The 16702-nt window shown below is 49.1% G+C and overlaps 1 protein-coding gene across 7 annotated transcripts in view; it reads left to right on the top strand.

The window, feature by feature from the left end:
• Positions 1-16702, top strand: part of MYO16 (myosin XVI) — a 1104874-nt gene that overhangs the window by 964551 nt on the left and 123621 nt on the right. The window lies entirely within an intron of this gene.

Here is a 16702-nt window from a genome sequence, read left to right as displayed (position 1 = left end):
TTGCGATGCCTGACCTTCCCAACACTGGACGTGAAGAGCATGCGCCTTCCACCATTTGCACGCCCCCTGCAAGTGCTGGAAGGAGCACCCGCAGTCCAGTTCCTGATAGTCAGATTGAAGATGTCAGTGTTGAAGTACACCAGGATGAGGAGGATATGGGTGTTGCTGGCGCTGGGGAGGAAATTGACCAGGAGGATTCTGATGGTGAGGTGGTTTGTTTAAGTCAGGCACCCGGGGAGACACCTGTTGTCCGTGGGAGGAATATGGCCGTTGACATGCCAGGTGAAAATACCAAAAAAATCAGCTCTTCTGTGTGGAGGTATTTCAACAGAAATGCGGACAACAGGTGTCAAGCCGTGTGTTCCCTTTGTCAAGCTGTAATAAGTAGGGGTAAGGACGTTAACCACCTCGGAACATCCTCCCTTATACGTCACCTGCAGCGCATTCATAATAAGTCAGTGACAAGTTCAAAAACTTTGGGTGACAGCGGAAGCAGTCCACTGACCAGTAAATCCCTTCCTCTTGTAACCAAGCTCACGCAAACCACCCCACCAACTCCCTCAGTGTCAATTTCCTCCTTCCCCAGGAATGCCAATAGTCCTGCAGGCCATGTCACTGGCAATTCTGACGATTCCTCTCCTGCCTGGGATTCCTCCGATGCATCCTTGCGTGTAACGCCTACTGCTGCTGGCGCTGCTGTTGTTGCTGCTGGGAGTCGATGGTCATCCCAGAGGGGAAGTCGTAAGCCCACTTGTACTACTTCCAGTAAGCAATTGACTGTTCAACAGTCCTTTGCGAGGAAGATGAAATATCACAGCAGTCATCCTGCTGCAAAGCGGATAACTGAGGCCTTGACAACTATGTTGGTGTTAGACGTGCGTCCGGTATCCGCCGTTAGTTCACAGGGAACTAGACAATTTATTGAGGCAGTGTGCCCCCGTTACCAAATACCATCTAGGTTCCACTTCTCTAGGCAGGCGATACCGAGAATGTACACGGACGTCAGAAAAAGACTCACCAGTGTCCTAAAAAATGCAGTTGTACCCAATGTCCACTTAACCACGGACATGTGGACAAGTGGAGCAGGGCAGGGTCAGGACTATATGACTGTGACAGCCCACTGGGTAGATGTATGGACTCCCGCCGCAAGAACAGCAGCGGCGGCACCAGTAGCAGCATCTCGCAAACGCCAACTCTTTCCTAGGCAGGCTACGCTTTGTATCACCGCTTTCCAGAATACGCACACAGCTGAAAACCTCTTACGGCAACTGAGGAAGATCATCGCGGAATGGCTTACCCCAATTGGACTCTCCTGTGGATTTGTGGCATCGGACAACGCCAGCAATATTGTGTGTGCATTAAATATAGGCAAATTCCAGCACGTCCCATGTTTTGCACATACCTTGAATTTGGTGGTGCAGAATTTTTTAAAAAACGACAGGGGCGTGCAAGAGATGCTGTCGGTGGCCAGAAGAATTGCGGGACACTTTCGGCGTACAGGCACCACGTACAGAAGACTGGAGCACCACCAAAAACTACTGAACCTGCCCTGCCATCATCTGAAGCAAGAAGTGGTAACGAGGTGGAATTCAACCCTCTATATGCTTCAGAGGTTGGAGGAGCAGCAAAAGGCCATTCAAGCCTATACAATTGAGCACGATATAGTAGGTGGAATGCACCTGTCTCAAGCGCAGTGGAGAATGATTTCAACGTTGTGCAAGGTTCTGATGCCCTTTGAACTTGCCACACGTGAAGTCAGTTCAGACACTGCCAGCCTGAGTCAGGTCATTCCCCTCATCAGGCTTTTGCAGAAGAAGCTGGAGACATTGAAGGAGGAGCTAACACGGAGCGATTCCGCTAGGCATGTGGGACTTGTGGATGGAGCCCTTAATTCGCTTAACAAGGATTCACGGGTGGTCAATCTGTTGAAATCAGAGCACTACATTTTGGCCACCGTGCTCGATCCTAGATTTAAAGCCTACCTTGGATCTCTCTTTCCGGCAGACACAAGTCTGCTGGGGTTGAAAGACCTGCTGGTGACAAAATTGTCAAGTCAAGCGGAACGCGACCTGTCAACATCTCCTCCTTCACATTCTCCCGCAACTGGGGGTGCGAGGAAAAGGCTCAGAATTCCGAGCCCACCCGCTGGCGGTGATGCAGGGCAGTCTGGAGCGACTGCTGATGCTGACATCTGGTCCGGACTGAAGGACCTGACAACGATTACGGACATGTCGTCTACTGTCACTGCATATGATTCTCTCAACATTGATAGAATGGTGGAGGATTATATGAGTGACCGCATCCAAGTAGGCACGTCACACAGTCCGTACTTATACTGGCAGGAAAAAGAGGCAATTTGGAGGCCCTTGCACAAACTGGCTTTATTCTACCTAAGTTGCCCTCCCACAAGTGTGTACTCCGAAAGAGTGTTTAGTGCCGCCGCTCACCTTGTCAGCAATCGGCGTACGAGGTTACATCCAGAAAATGTGGAGAAGATGATGTTCATTAAAATGAATTATAATCAATTCCTCCGCGGAGACATTGACCAGCAGCAATTGCCTCCACAAAGTACACAGGGAGCTGAGATGGTGGATTCCAGTGGGGACGAATTGATAATCTGTGAGGAGGGGGATGTACACGGTGATATATCGGAGGGTGATGATGAGGTGGACATCTTGCCTCTGTAGAGCCAGTTTGTGCAAGGAGAGATTAATTGCTTCTTTTTTTGGGGGGGTCCAAACCAACCCGTCATATCAGTCACAGTCGTGTGGCAGATCCTGTCACTGAAATGATGGGTTGGTTAAAGTGTGCATGTCCTGTTTTGTTTATACAACATAAGGGTGGGTGGGAGGGCCCAAGGACAATTCCATCTTGCACCTCTTTTTTCTTTTCTTTTTCTTTGCATCATGTGCTGATTGGGGAGGGTTTTTTGGAAGGGACATCCTGCGTGACACTGCAGTGCCACTCCTAAATGGGCCCGGTGTTTGTGTCGGCCACTAGTGTCGCTAATCTTACTCACACAGTCAGCTACCTCATTGCGCCTCTTTTTTTCTTTGCGTCATGTGCTGTTTGGGGAGGGTTTTTTGGAAGGGACATCCTGCGTGACACTGCAGTGCCACTCCTAGATGGGCCCGGTGTTTGTGTCGGCCACTAGGGTCGCTAATCTTACTCACACAGCTACCTCATTGCGCCTCTTTTTTTCTTTGCGTCATGTGCTGTTTGGGGAGGGTTTTTTGGAAGGGACATCCTGCGTGACACTGCAGTGCCACTCCTAGATGGGCCCGGTGTTTGTGTCGGCCACTAGGGTCGCTAATCTTACTCACACAGCTACCTCATTGCGCCTCTTTTTTTCTTTGCGTCATGTGCTGTTTGGGGAGGGTTTTTTGGAAGGGCCATCCTGCGTGACACTGCAGTGCCACTCCTAGATGGGCCCGGTGTTTGTGTCGGCCACTAGGGTCGCTAATCTTACTCACACAGCTACGTCATTGCGCCTCTTTTTTTTTTTGCGTCATGTGCTGTTTGGGGAGGGTTTTTTGGAAGGGACATCCTGCGTGACACTGCAGTGCCACTCCTAGATGGGCCCGGTGTTTGTGTCGGCCACTAGGGTCGCTTATCTTACTCACACAGCGACCTCGGTGCAAATTTTAGGACTAAAAATAATATTGTGAGGTGTGAGGTATTCAGAATAGACTGAAAATGAGTGTAAATTATGGTTTTTGAGGTTAATAATACTTTGGGATCAAAATGACCCCCAAATTCTATGATTTAAGCTGTTTTTTAGTGTTTTTTGAAAAAAACACCCGAATCCAAAACACACCCGAATCCGACAAAAAAAATTCGGTGAGGTTTTGCCAAAACGCGTTCGAACCCAAAACACGGCCGCGGACCGAACCCAAAACCAAAACACAAAACCCGAAAAATTTCAGGCGCTCATCTCTAATATATATATATATGTATGTGGTTATGTATGGGTGTGTGTGTGTGTGTGTGTGTGTGTGTGTGTGTGTGTGTGTGTGTATATATGTGTGTATATATGTATATATATATATATATATATATATATGCGGTTACACTACCATATATAGTGGCAATGTTTTTTATTATAAGACAGACCTGGTTTCACATTAGCTCCGCCTTGCCACATAACTTTTCCCCCCGGCTTTTCTCGCAGACTGCACGCCATTTTGGGAAACCAGCGGAGCCTCCGAGAAACATGTATTGCGTCTTCCTAATTTAGCAGTACTCTACATACAGGGCAGGTGTTACCTTCCCTTTATTATTCCTTGGTTTCGCTTAATAATAATAATACTGGTAGTAATTTGGGGAATGTGTGTGGCATCAGACAAACAGTCGCTGTAGCGGGTATCTGAAGGGACAAGGGTTTGAATCCAAAAAAAAAAAAAAATACTTTAAGGGAGCTACTATAGTCTAGTGGCTAATACTCCTGTCCCACAGCGCAGCGCTACTGGTTCAGGTCTCCGCTGCTCCAGAAAGTTTATTTGAATTGAATCGTGTCGGTCACTACACATTATAGTGCAGACCTTACATAGAGCTGTGTTTATTTTATTTTTTTAATTGTTTATTTTAATTTACAGGTTATAGACATTACAGCAATCTCCCCCCACTTGTGGGGTGAGCTGTTCCGTTTAACATTATATTACCAAAAGCAGAGATATAACCTTAGAATAAAGAACATGTGGTTCCCATAATGCAAATAAACAGTGATGGGTTATACATCGGGGTAAACAGAGGTTATTTAATTGGATGGGAACCAAGGATCAAACTCGTGACTATAGCAATGAGAAGAAAAAGACTAGAGAGAAAGAGCATGAAAAGCGAGAAGAAGAGACAGGAAAGACGGTGAAGGAATAGAGTAGGAGGGGAGAGGGGACAAGGTTAGAAAGAGGCCGCCGGTGCGCCCCCGGGCTGCGCTGATTACGCTCAGGGCGCTAGTACTAAATGGAGAGTGTTACTCGGGGAACACGGAAAGGGCGTGCTGGGGAAATTCCCAAATCTACTTGTCAGGGTAGGAGAATACAGGGATCATAGCAGGGCCGTCTTTTCGTATGGGCTCAATGGGCTCTTGCCCAAGGGCCCCAGGAGTATAAGGGCCCTAGTCTGATAGCTGATGGTCCCCTCTTTGCAGGGGTACCAGATTTTTGAAAATCGGCCCTAGGGAACCAGAGATATCCGACTTCAAAGCAGTGGTCCCCATCCAAGCCTGTAATTGCTCTTCCCAGCCAGATATCTCAGGCTCTGTATGACTTAGAGTTTTCTGAGAGTACATTTCAAAAGCTGAGATTCTCCACTTTCAGTGGACACTAGCAGCTTGTCTCTACTTTGCCAAGAACCAGAGATATCAGCCTTCAAGCAGCTGGTCCCTGCTCAAGCTCCATACGCCTAATATGCAGTTTTATATATTTGTTGGTGGATTGCTCTGGCTCCTGAACTCTGATCTCCAAGTCCCCAGTACCTCCTGACAAGTGAGACACTCTAATTTTTTGTCCCATTCAAAGCTAAGAATTTTTTTTCCAGGAACTTGAGATATCTGCAGTCAAGCAAACTGCTGTCTGACCAGAAAATTATGAATATTAAGCCCACTCCACTGTCGACCCCTCCCTTACGTATTAAACACCCCATACCACCCTGGAAGTCATGTACCGGGGCCCCATCATTCAGCCCAGTGCCCCCTTCTACAGTTTAGTGTTCTCCCTCCCACCCCATCTGTGCAGTAAAGGAGTAATTAGCAGAAATTACTGCTCCAGGTCCTACATGTTGAGTGGAAGATAGAACACCCCCTACCGCCCGCGGGACATCAAAGCTGCCGCTGATAGCACCCCCTCCCATAGAGGATGGGTAGGGGCCCCAGTGCATTGCTGTGCCCAGGGGCCCACACTGCTGTTAAGACGGCCCTGGATCATAGCAGGAGAGCCGTCGAGCTCCCGGGGGATCGTAATCTATGTGCGGGGGCCTGAGAGTTGAACCATAGTTCCCAGGTCAGGAGAAACTGGAAAGATCGGTTATGGAGGTATGCAGTGATTTTTTCCATGCTTGCGAAGTACCATACTTTATTGATGACCTGTTGCATAGGGGGGGGCTCCCTCTTTTTCCATTGGAGGGCAATTGAGCACCTGGCCGCGTTTAAGATCTGTGTCAGTAATTTACCAGAGTTCGGAGGTGCGTTAGCAATGGGGAGACCTAGTAGGAAGGACCAAGGGTCTTTGCATACCTGGATCTGGAGCACTGCGCTCAGCAGGTGTGCGACTGAGTCCCAAAATAGCATGATTTTGGGGCACGTCCACCATATGTGGAGGAAAGAACCATGCCCACCGCATCCTCTCCAACACAGGGGCGAAGAGGAGGGAAATATTTTGTGGAGTCTAGAGGGGACTAAATACCATCTATATAAGATTTTATATGCGTTTTCCTTTACTAGTGTTGAAATAGAGGCTTTCGCGGCCGCAGTGAAGACATCTGACCAATCAGAATCAGCCAGCATCGGGCCGAGGTCCCGTTCCCACTGGAGTATAAAAGCCGGGGTCGCCGACTGGCCCCCTGCCAGAAGAAGGGAAAACAGCAAAGAGATGATTCCTCGGGCAAGCGGTTTGTGGTAACAATAGGACTCCAGGGTGGAGAGAGGTTGGAATGGAGATGAGTTCATTAAGGAAGAGACGAATTGTCTCACCTGGAGATAGGTAAAAGGATTCGCTTCAGAGCTGTGTTTATTTAACCCACCTTTTCTCCTTTCGTTTGTCCCACCTGGGATAGTCAAGGAATTCCCTCTTAGGTGTGAAGTATGCGGTGGAGCCATCTGGTTAGCCCTCCACGCACCTGCAGGACGCTCCTGTTTGACAAGCTCAGATTATGCAGGTAATGTCGCTGTTAACCAGAGACCTTGTACGTCATTTCACCTCTCCAGGTTTCTAAAAGAGCCTTGATAACCTTCCATGTTACACAACTCAGCAGTGGAAAGGCCTCTCCGGGAGGAGGAGAGAGATGTCCAGGATACTGATGAGGTCCATTTTCTGTGGAGTCTGAACCAGTGTCTCAGAATATCCAGGTGCATTATACAGCAGTTCGTCTGATACTGCAGGTAAAGGAGGCGGGCACGTCAAGTCCATCAGGGTTCGACGCCGATGACGAAATGACAGCGACTGGTCCAGTTTCGGATGAGCTGGGCAGGCTCCGGTGGGCGGCCGGCGGACACCCGAATGCACAATTTCAGGTATCAAACAATGTTTGTTTTCCTATCCTTTCCCCGCAGACGGCAGGAAATGGTATCAGGACCTCTCCAGGGTATACCCCTCCATGTATCGCCGGTCCAACAAGCTGCCGTTTTCCTGAGGCAACCTTGCTCAGGGATCCATCGAAGACACATATGCGGCAGCTGGGTTCTACCTTGTCCAGAGCAGGTAGGTTGTGGAACAATTGTCCTCTAGGTTACAGGATGTTTCGCATCAGGATCATTTGATACTTTGGTATAGGTCAGAATCACGATTCTGCTTTATGTTCTTTGGAGGTCTCCACGTCTGCAGACTCGGAACCTGCATTTTCGCTTGGGCTGTCTTAACCCGACGACCTCTGGGGCTGCGACAGTGACAGGTGAACATGAAATCCTACGGGGCAGATGGTTCAGGGGAAGGAACTTTCTGCAGGATTTCTTGAGCCATTGGAGGTAAGTCCACTTTGCTTTATCCTACTACTGCCCCAGCTCCAAGACAGACCTTTACCGGTCTTTCCTTTAGATTTTTCCGTGCCCTTTCAAGCTTTCGACTCCACACGGGCGATATCTCCGTCGCCAGGGGATCTCAGGGTAAAAGGCTGAAGCAGAGGTTCAACATCCTCGGTCCAGTCTGATTTTAGGTCATCCTATACACCCACTACAGGTCAGACCTTCCTACCACCTGGAGGGTCCCAGGATAGGCGCATGTCGGTGGGAGAAGGCTTGGGCGGTTACAGACTGGATTTTGGAGTACAACCGTCTCAGGAGTCCCTCGGCATGGGTCGGGACGATTTACGATGACAAGAGAGTCATACTGCAGGCGGCGCTCCATATGCTCCTAACCGCAAAGGGTGTTGATCCCTGTTTTTCACATATCATTTGAATCGGGACAGTTCTCAGGTCTTTGTTTTCTTTTCACGTTCCGAAGCCAGTGGGCTTGGCCAGGCATATTCTGGCCTCAGAATCCTTTCAGTCTGTGATTGCTAGTTTGAACAAGAAAGGGAGTTTTACGTGTCCCTTGTCTTCAGAGATGCCTGTTTACTGATTTCGGTTGGGTTTCCTCATCGGGCTTTTCTCAGATTCGTATTACAGGATTCTCATTTTCACTGTCAGTCCTTTCCTTTCGGTCTCTCTTCCGATCCCACAGGGTTCAGGAAGTTCGCAGAATAACTCTTTTTCAAAGGCAGGAGGTGACGTTGGTTCCCTAATGGGACAATCTACTGCTACTATCCCACTCTGTACATTAGGTGGCTTCTGAATATCCGGAGGATCCAGGAGCTTCTGGTTCGACACAGATCCAATTTATGCTCCTCGTAGACGTTTTCTCAACACAGTCCGTCAGAGGATTTTTCCTTCCTCGGCACCAGGTACTCTATTTCTTCAGTCAAGTTGCGACACAATGATTGGTCGCCTACTGTCACGATCCGGGTATCTGGACGCCATTTCTTACCTATCAGATGCCTCCTAAGGCTGGCTCAGCGCTCCAGGACCGGATCCCATCTGTCATCCTGATGTGCACATTCCCGCATCCTCACCTGTCTCTCTGGGCGCAGTCACAGTAACGCCTTATACATCTGGCATGGCGTCTCCCGCGGCCTCCGCCGCCGTCCCTGAGCTTCTGCATTCAGAGTGGCGATTACGTCAGCCGCGGCCTCCGCTGTGTCCGCGTGGTTGGATGTGCATCTATCAGCCTGGCGCCTCCTGTCTCCGGTGGCCGGCGCCGCCATTACTGTTTTCCAGACCACATGGATTACAATCCAAACTTCCCTCCAAGTGTCTGCATGGGCGCAGCCATCTTGGATTCTGTCAGCTGATCTTTCCTACCAATCCGTTGTCAGTATTATTAATTTGCATAATTGCCTAGCCAATGCCTTCCTTGCTGCAGGTATAAATAGGTTGTGCCTGAGCAAGGAAGGCGTCAGTGCTTTGGTTGTCAAACCTAGTTCCAGTTTGTCTCTCTTCTGTGAATGTCTTTCAGGTTCCAGCTCCTGTCTCCAGACTTCTGCTATAGAGACCCGCACCAGCATTCCATCTGCGGTGTAGCCTGACTCTCCGATCCATTCTGGACTCACCTGTTTCCAGCTGCAACATCACCTGCTTCCAGCTCAGCTTCCAGCAGTGTACAGCTTCTCTTAAAGGGCCGGTGTCCTTTCTGCAGTTTACCACTCTCCACCGGTATTATTATTTCTCCGCTCTCAAATTCTAAATTTCATCTACATTGCATCGCTCTCAAGCTTTATTTATTATTTAACTGGTTCCAGCCAGTATCCACTCCGTGCCAACACCTGTCTGGTTCTAACCAGTACCCACAGCAGCATTTTATCTACAGCAGTCCAGCTTTCCCTGGAACACCAGCTGGTACGACCCTGGGCTTTCCTCATTGCTACAGTTGAGCCTGGTAAGGACTTTCCAACTTGCAGATAATAAGAACTGTCTCATACCACCAGAGCTCTGTGGCCCCTGCCACCCTGTAGTACCCAGGAACTGTATTATTATTTCTCTGCTGATTTTTATGTTACTTTTTACTGCTACTGTGATGCATGGAGTTTGTCATAAATAAATATCATTGACTTTTACTCAAGTTGTCGTGGTCACGCCTTCGGGCGGTTTCTCTTCATGTTACTTACATGTCCAGGGGTCTGATACAACCTCCCAGGTTCCGGTACATCTCAGCCCCTACAACTGAGGCTGCCTTCCGTCAGCTCAGGCCCTCAGTTGTGACAGTAAGCACTGACCAAATGAATCCAGCCGGAGACCAGGATCAAGCGGCCAGGCCGATGCAAGAACTGGCAGCCCGACTTGAACATCAGGAGGCTGCACAGGGCCACATCATCCGCTGTCTCCAGGATTTCTCTACTCGGCTGGATGGGATTCAGACAACTCTCCGTGGATCAGGCGCATCTGGGGCGTCAACCACAGTGACTCCAACTATAACCCCACCCACCTTACCCGTTTCTGCTCCACGTCTTCATCTTCCAACGCCAGCAAAATTTGACGGATCTCCAAGATTCTGCAGGGGATTTCTCAACCAGTGTGAGATTCAGTTTGAGCTACAACCTGGCAATTTTCCCAGTGACCGTACAAAAATTGCCTACATCATCTCTCTTCTCAGTGGCTCAGCCCTTGACTGGGCATCACCGTTATGGGAGAGGTCCGACACCCTGCTATCTTCTTACACTGCATTCGTGTCAACATTCAGGCGCATCTTCGACGAGCCAGGCCGGGTAACTTCAGCTTCGTCTGAGATTCTCCGTTTACGCCAGGGATCACGTACTGTAGGACAATATCTTATACAGTTCCAGATCCTGGCATCTGAACTGGCATGGAACGACGAGGCCCTGTATGCTGCATTCTGGCATGGTTTATCCGAGCGTATTAAAGATGAGTTAGCTACCAGAGACTTACCCTCCAAGTTAGATGAGCTAATCTCACTTTGTACGAAAGTTGACTTACGTTTCAGAGAGAGAGCAACTGAGCGTGGAAGATCATCTGCTCCAAAATCTTCTGCTCCTCCTCCTCACCAACTGTCACCAACTAAAGATGAACCCATGCAAATTGGCCGTTCCCGTTTAACTCCTGCTGAGCGCCGAAGACGTCTCTCTGAGTCTCTCTGTCTGTATTGTGCAGCTCCGTCTCACACTATTAATGCCTGTCCCAAACGTCCGGGAAACTCCAAATCCTAGCTCGCCAAGGAGAGGGCCGGCTAGGAGTAATGATCTCCTCTCCATCTCCTCAAGATTGTAATCTCCCAGTCTCGCTTCAAGTTGCTCAACGTTATCGGAACGTCACTGCCCTCCTTGATTCCGGAGCAGCTGGGAACTTTATTACCGAAGCCTATGTTAAACGGTGGTCCCTACCCACCGAGAGACTTCCTTCCTCCTTTTCCTTAACTGCCGTGGATGGCAGTAAAATTTTTGATACAGTTATTGCTCTAAGGACTCTACCAGTTCGTCTGAGAGTGGGAGTTCTTCATTCCGAACTTATTTCACTTTTAGTGATTCCAAGAGCCACACATCCTGTGGTCCTGGGCCTTCCATGGCTCCGTCTTCACAATCCTACAATTGATTGGACGACTACGCAAATCCTGGCATGGGGTCCCTCCTGTGCTGAGACATGTTTGTTTAAAGTGTTGCCTGTCTGTTCTTCCTCCCCCAGGTCGTCTGATGTTCCACCTCCTCCATATCAAGATTTCACGGATGTGTTCAGTAAAGCTTCTGCTGATATCCTTCCTCCTCATAGAGAATGGGACTGCCCGATTGATCTCGTTCCAGGGAAGGCTCCACCTCGAGGCCGAACTTATCCGTTGTCTCTGCCTGAGACGCATTCTATGGAGGAATACATTAAAGAGAACCTAGCAAAGGGGTTCATTCGACCTTCTTCTTCTCCAGCCGGCGCAGGCTTCTTCTTTGTAAAAAATAAAGATGGTGGTCTGCGGCCGTGCATCGACTACAGAGGTTTGAACGACATTACCATCAAGAACCGCTATCCTTTACCCCTGATTACTGAGCTCTTTGACAGAGTTAGCGGAGCTACCATCTTTACAAAGCTGGACTTGAGAGGTGCATACAATCTCATCCGGATCCGTGAGGGTGACGAGTGGAAGACCGCATTTAACACCCGTGACGGACATTATGAGTACCTCGTCATGCCCTTCGGATTGAGCAATGCTCCAGCTGTCTTCCAGCATTTCGTCAATGAGATCTTCAGAGACATTCTATACCGTCATGTCGTGGTCTATCTAGATGATATCCTCATTTTTGCCAACAATTTAGAGGAACATCGTTTTTGGGTAAAGGAGGTTCTGTCCCGTCTCCGTGTCAATCATCTCTACTGCAAATTAGAGAAATGCGTCTTTGAAGTCAAGTCCATTCCGTTTCTAGGGTACATTGTGTCCGGTTCCGCACTAGAGATGGATCCTGAGAAACTACAAGCAATCCAGAATTGGCCGGTACCCTTAACCCTCAAAGGGGTCCAGAGGTTCTTAGGGTTCGCCAATTATTACCGAAAGTTTATACGAGACTTTTCCACCATTGTGGCGCCTATTACTGCTTTCACCAAGAAGGGTGCTAACCCGTCCAAGTGGTCTGAAGAAGCCATGCAAGCTTTTCATCTTTTGAAACAGAGGTTCATCTCTGCGCCTGTCCTGAAACAGCCTGACATCGACTCTCCTTTCATCTTAGAGGTGGATGCCTCCTCCGTTGGAGTAGGAGCGGTGTTATCCCAGAGGGCTAAAGATGGCCATTTACATCCTTGCAGTTTCTTCTCCCGGAAGTTCTCCCCAGCGGAGCGCAACTATGCCATTGGCGACCAGGAGTTGCTAGCCATCAAGCTCGCTCTAGAGGAGTGGAGATATCTGTTGGAGGGAGCTTCCCATTCAATTACTATACTTACAGACCACAAGAACCTTCTATATCTAAAAGGCGCACAATGTCTCAACCCTCGTCAGGCCAGATGGGCACTTTTCTTTTCCAGATTCGACTTTAAACTCCAGTTCTGTCCGGGCTCTCAGAATCGCAAGGCCGATGCCCTTTCCCGCTCATGGGAGCAAGAAAATGAGTCAGAGTCTTCAGACAAGCATCCTATTATAAATCCGTTGGCATTCTCCACGGTAGGGATGGACTCTACGCCCCCATCAGGGAAAAGTTTTGTGAAGCCGACACTAAGGAAGAAGCTCATGCATTGGGCCCATGCTTCCCGCTTTGCCGGACATACAGGTATCCAAAAAACCCTGGAGTTTATCTCTAGGTCCTATTGGTGGCCAACTCTGAAAAAGGACGTTTTGGAGTTTATTGCATCTTGCCCAAAGTGTGCCCAACATAAAGTATCCCGCCAGTCGCCTGCGGGGCAACTGGTTCCACTATCTGTTCCCCGTCGACCATGGACCCATTTGTCGATGGATTTTATTACAGATTTGCCCATGTGCAACAAGTTCAATACCATCTGGGTGGTAGTTGACCGGTTCACCAAGATGGCACACTTCATTCCTCTCACCGGTCTTCCGTCAGCTTCCAAGTTGGCTCAAGTATTTATACAAGAGATCTTCCGACTCCACGGTCTTCCAGAAGAAATTATCTCAGATCGAGGAGTTCAATTCACAGCCAAATTCTGGCGAAGTTTATGTCAAGTCCTCCAAGTCAAGCTAAAGTTTTCCACGGCTTACCATCCTCAGACCAATGGTCAAACTGAGAGGGTGAATCAGGACTTGGAGTCCTTCCTCCGCATCTATGTGTCCTCCTCTCAAGATGACTGGGTTCAATTACTTCCCTGGGCCGAGTTCTGTCATAACAACCAGTATCATTCTTCATCTTCTTCAACACCATTCTTCACCAACTTTGGATTCCACCCTAAAGTCCCTGAGTTCCAACCGCTTCCGGCAACTTCTGTTCCCGCAGTGGATATCACCTTGCATCAGTTTGCCAATATCTGGAAGAGCGTCCGATCAGCTCTGCTCAAGGCATCGTTCAGGTACAAGAAGTTTGCGGATAAGAAGCGTCGAGCAGTTCCTGCTCTCAAGGTGGGTGATCAGGTATGGTTATCCACGAAGAATTCGAGGTTGAGAGTTCCCAGTATGAAGTTTGCACCTCGCTTCATCGGTCCTTTTAAAATTGATCAAGTCATCAATCCTGTTGCTTACAGACTCCAGTTACCTCCTTTCTTAAAAATACCCAGGACATTCCATGTTTCCCTGTTGAAACCGCTAATCTTGAATCGGTTTCATTCCTCACTTCCTCCAACTCCGAAAGTCCAAACTCAACGAGGCGTTGAGTATGAAGTGGCCAAGATCCTGGACTCACGTCACCGTTACGGTCAACTTCAGTATCTTATTGACTGGAAGGGTTATGGCCCTGAGGAACGTTCATGGACCAATGCTTCTGATGTCCATGCTCCAGCCTTGGTCCGGAGATTCCATTCCAAGTTTCCTCAAAAGCCAAAGAAGTGTCCTGGGGCCACTCCTAAAGGGGGGGGTGCTGTCACGATCCGGGTATCTGGACGCCATTTCTTACCTATCAGATGCCTCCTAAGGCTGGCTCAGCGCTCCAGGACCGGATCCCATCTGTCATCCTGATGTGCACATTCCCGCATCCTCGCCTGTCTCTCTGGACGCAGTCACAGTAACGCCTTATACATCTGGCATGGCGTCTCCCGCGGCCTCCGCTGCCGTCCCTGAGCTTCTGCATTCAGAGTGGCGATTACGTCAGCCGCGGCCTCCGCTGTGTCCGCGTGGTTGGATGTGCATCTGTCAGCCTGGCGTCTCCTGTCTCCGGTGGCCGGCGCCGCCATTACTGTTTTCCAGACCACATGGATTACAATCCAAACTTCCCTCCAAGTGTCTGCATGGGCGCAGCCATCTTGGATTCTGTCAGCTGATCTTTCCTACCAATCCGTTGTCAGTATTATTAATTTGCATAATTGCCTAGCCAATGCCTTCCTTGCTGCAGGTATAAATAGGTTGTGCCTGAGCAAGGAAGGCGTCAGTGCTTTGGTTGTCAAACCTAGTTCCAGTTTGTCTCTCTTCTGTGAATGTCTTTCAGGTTCCAGCTCCTGTCTCCAGACTTCTGCTATAGAGACCCGCACCAGCATTCCATCTGCGGTGTAGCCTGACTCTCCGATCCATTCTGGACTCACCTGTTTCCAGCTGCAACATCACCTGCTTCCAGCTCAGCTTCCAGCAGTGTACAGCTTCTCTTAAAGGGCCGGTGTCCTTTCTGCAGTTTACCACTCTCCACCGGTATTATTATTTCTCCGCTCTCAAATTCTACATTTCATCTACATTGCATCGCTCTCAAGCTTTATTTATTATTTAACTGGTTCCAGCCAGTATCCACTCCATGCCAACACCTGTCTGGTTCTAACCAGTACCCACAGCAGCATTTTATCTACAGCAGTCCAGCTTTCCCTGGAACACCAGCTGGTACGACCCTGGGCTTTCCTCATTGCTACAGTTGAGCCTGGTAAGGACTTTCCAACTTGCAGATAATAAGAACTGTCTCATACCACCAGAGCTCTGTGGCCCCTGCCACCCTGTAGTACCCAGGAACTGTATTATTATTTCTCTGCTGATTTTTATGTTACTTTTTACTGCTACTGTGATGCATGGAGTTTGTCATAAATAAATATCATTGACTTTTACTCAAGTTGTCGTGGTCACGCCTTCGGGCGGTTTCTCTTCATGTTACTTACATGTCCAGGGGTCTGATACAACCTCCCAGGTTCCGGTACATCTCAGCCCCTACAACTGAGGCTGCCTTCCGTCAGCTCAGGCCCTCAGTTGTGACACCTACATTCCCCGCTGAGCGGGGGACAACAATCTTCTTTCCAGGTCAAGCCACCAGGTCAGACTCCCGGGTGAGGGAACATTCCCCGGAGTTTGTCAGCTGGTCCGATGTTGGCGGAGATTTCGGATCGACCTCAGGGCATTCTGACTGACTCTTTAACCCTTTACTACTCTTGGACGTGAGTTCTGGCGGCAGTAGCCGAGGATGCCCTCAGGGCTCCTGGGAGTTTCTGGTTATTCTATCCTGCCTCCTTTTCTATTTCTACCTCACTTTCGGTATCACAGGAGGGGAATATGCGTGCTAGTCCTCTCGGTGGCTCTGGTTGGGCCACCCATAACTTGAAGATACGGCTACACCTGTTGTCAGTAGAGGAGCCTTGGCTCCTACCTCGACTGGACTGTCTACTTCAACAGGGTCCTTTTTTTTGTTCAATCTTACACTGGTTTCATTTAACCGTGTGACTGTTCACGAGACCTCAGAAGGGAGGAGTTCCCTAGTTCGGTTAGGCCTACTGGGCCCCGATTTCAGAAGTCTGTTACCTCTTCTCGCTTTTGCCACTTTTGGAAAACGGTATGGGACATAATAGGGATAAAAGGGGTTTTCCCCTTCTTTCAGTTACCATTCAGCCGTCATCTTTGGTTCCTCTGGGAGGTTTTGCTCCGCTGCGCTTCAAACCACATTGTCCTGAATTTTAGGTCTCTGCCTTTTTTCGGTTTTCTTCCAAAAGAGATTAGCCTGGCGGCCGTAAGTTCGGGCTCTCTTTCAGGGAGTACTCTATTGGCAACTCCCCCGGCTGAGCTTCGGCCTCAGCGGTAGTTTCTTCCAAAGGGGATGTCCGTTTTTCATATAAATCTGACACTAGTGTTTTTCAGTCCTCTTTGACTGTTGTCAGAGCTCGCCGACTCTCTCTACAGAAGTCTTAGGCTATTCGACGAAGGGTTTTTTCTTTTTTGTTCTGTACGATGCTCCCGTACTAAATAGCCGGGGTCCCAGCATATGGCTGGGCTGTTGGATACATCTGACCATCAGACAGTCTTCTTGGCGGTTGCTCGGAAGCCTCCGTTTTCCATTTCAGCGCACTTTACGCGCGTTGTGGGACCTTCGTGGGCAGCTGCCCGTGGGGTCTCCATGAATACTTTATGTCGGGCGGCTACTTGGTCGGACCGACATTTGTTTTTGTCAAATTCTACAAGTTTGACACTTT

This window comes from Pseudophryne corroboree, chromosome 2 (assembly GCF_028390025.1).
Source record: "Pseudophryne corroboree isolate aPseCor3 chromosome 2, aPseCor3.hap2, whole genome shotgun sequence".
Classification (NCBI taxonomy): Eukaryota; Metazoa; Chordata; class Amphibia; order Anura; family Myobatrachidae; genus Pseudophryne; species Pseudophryne corroboree.
This window is presented reverse-complemented; position numbering and strand designations above follow the sequence as displayed.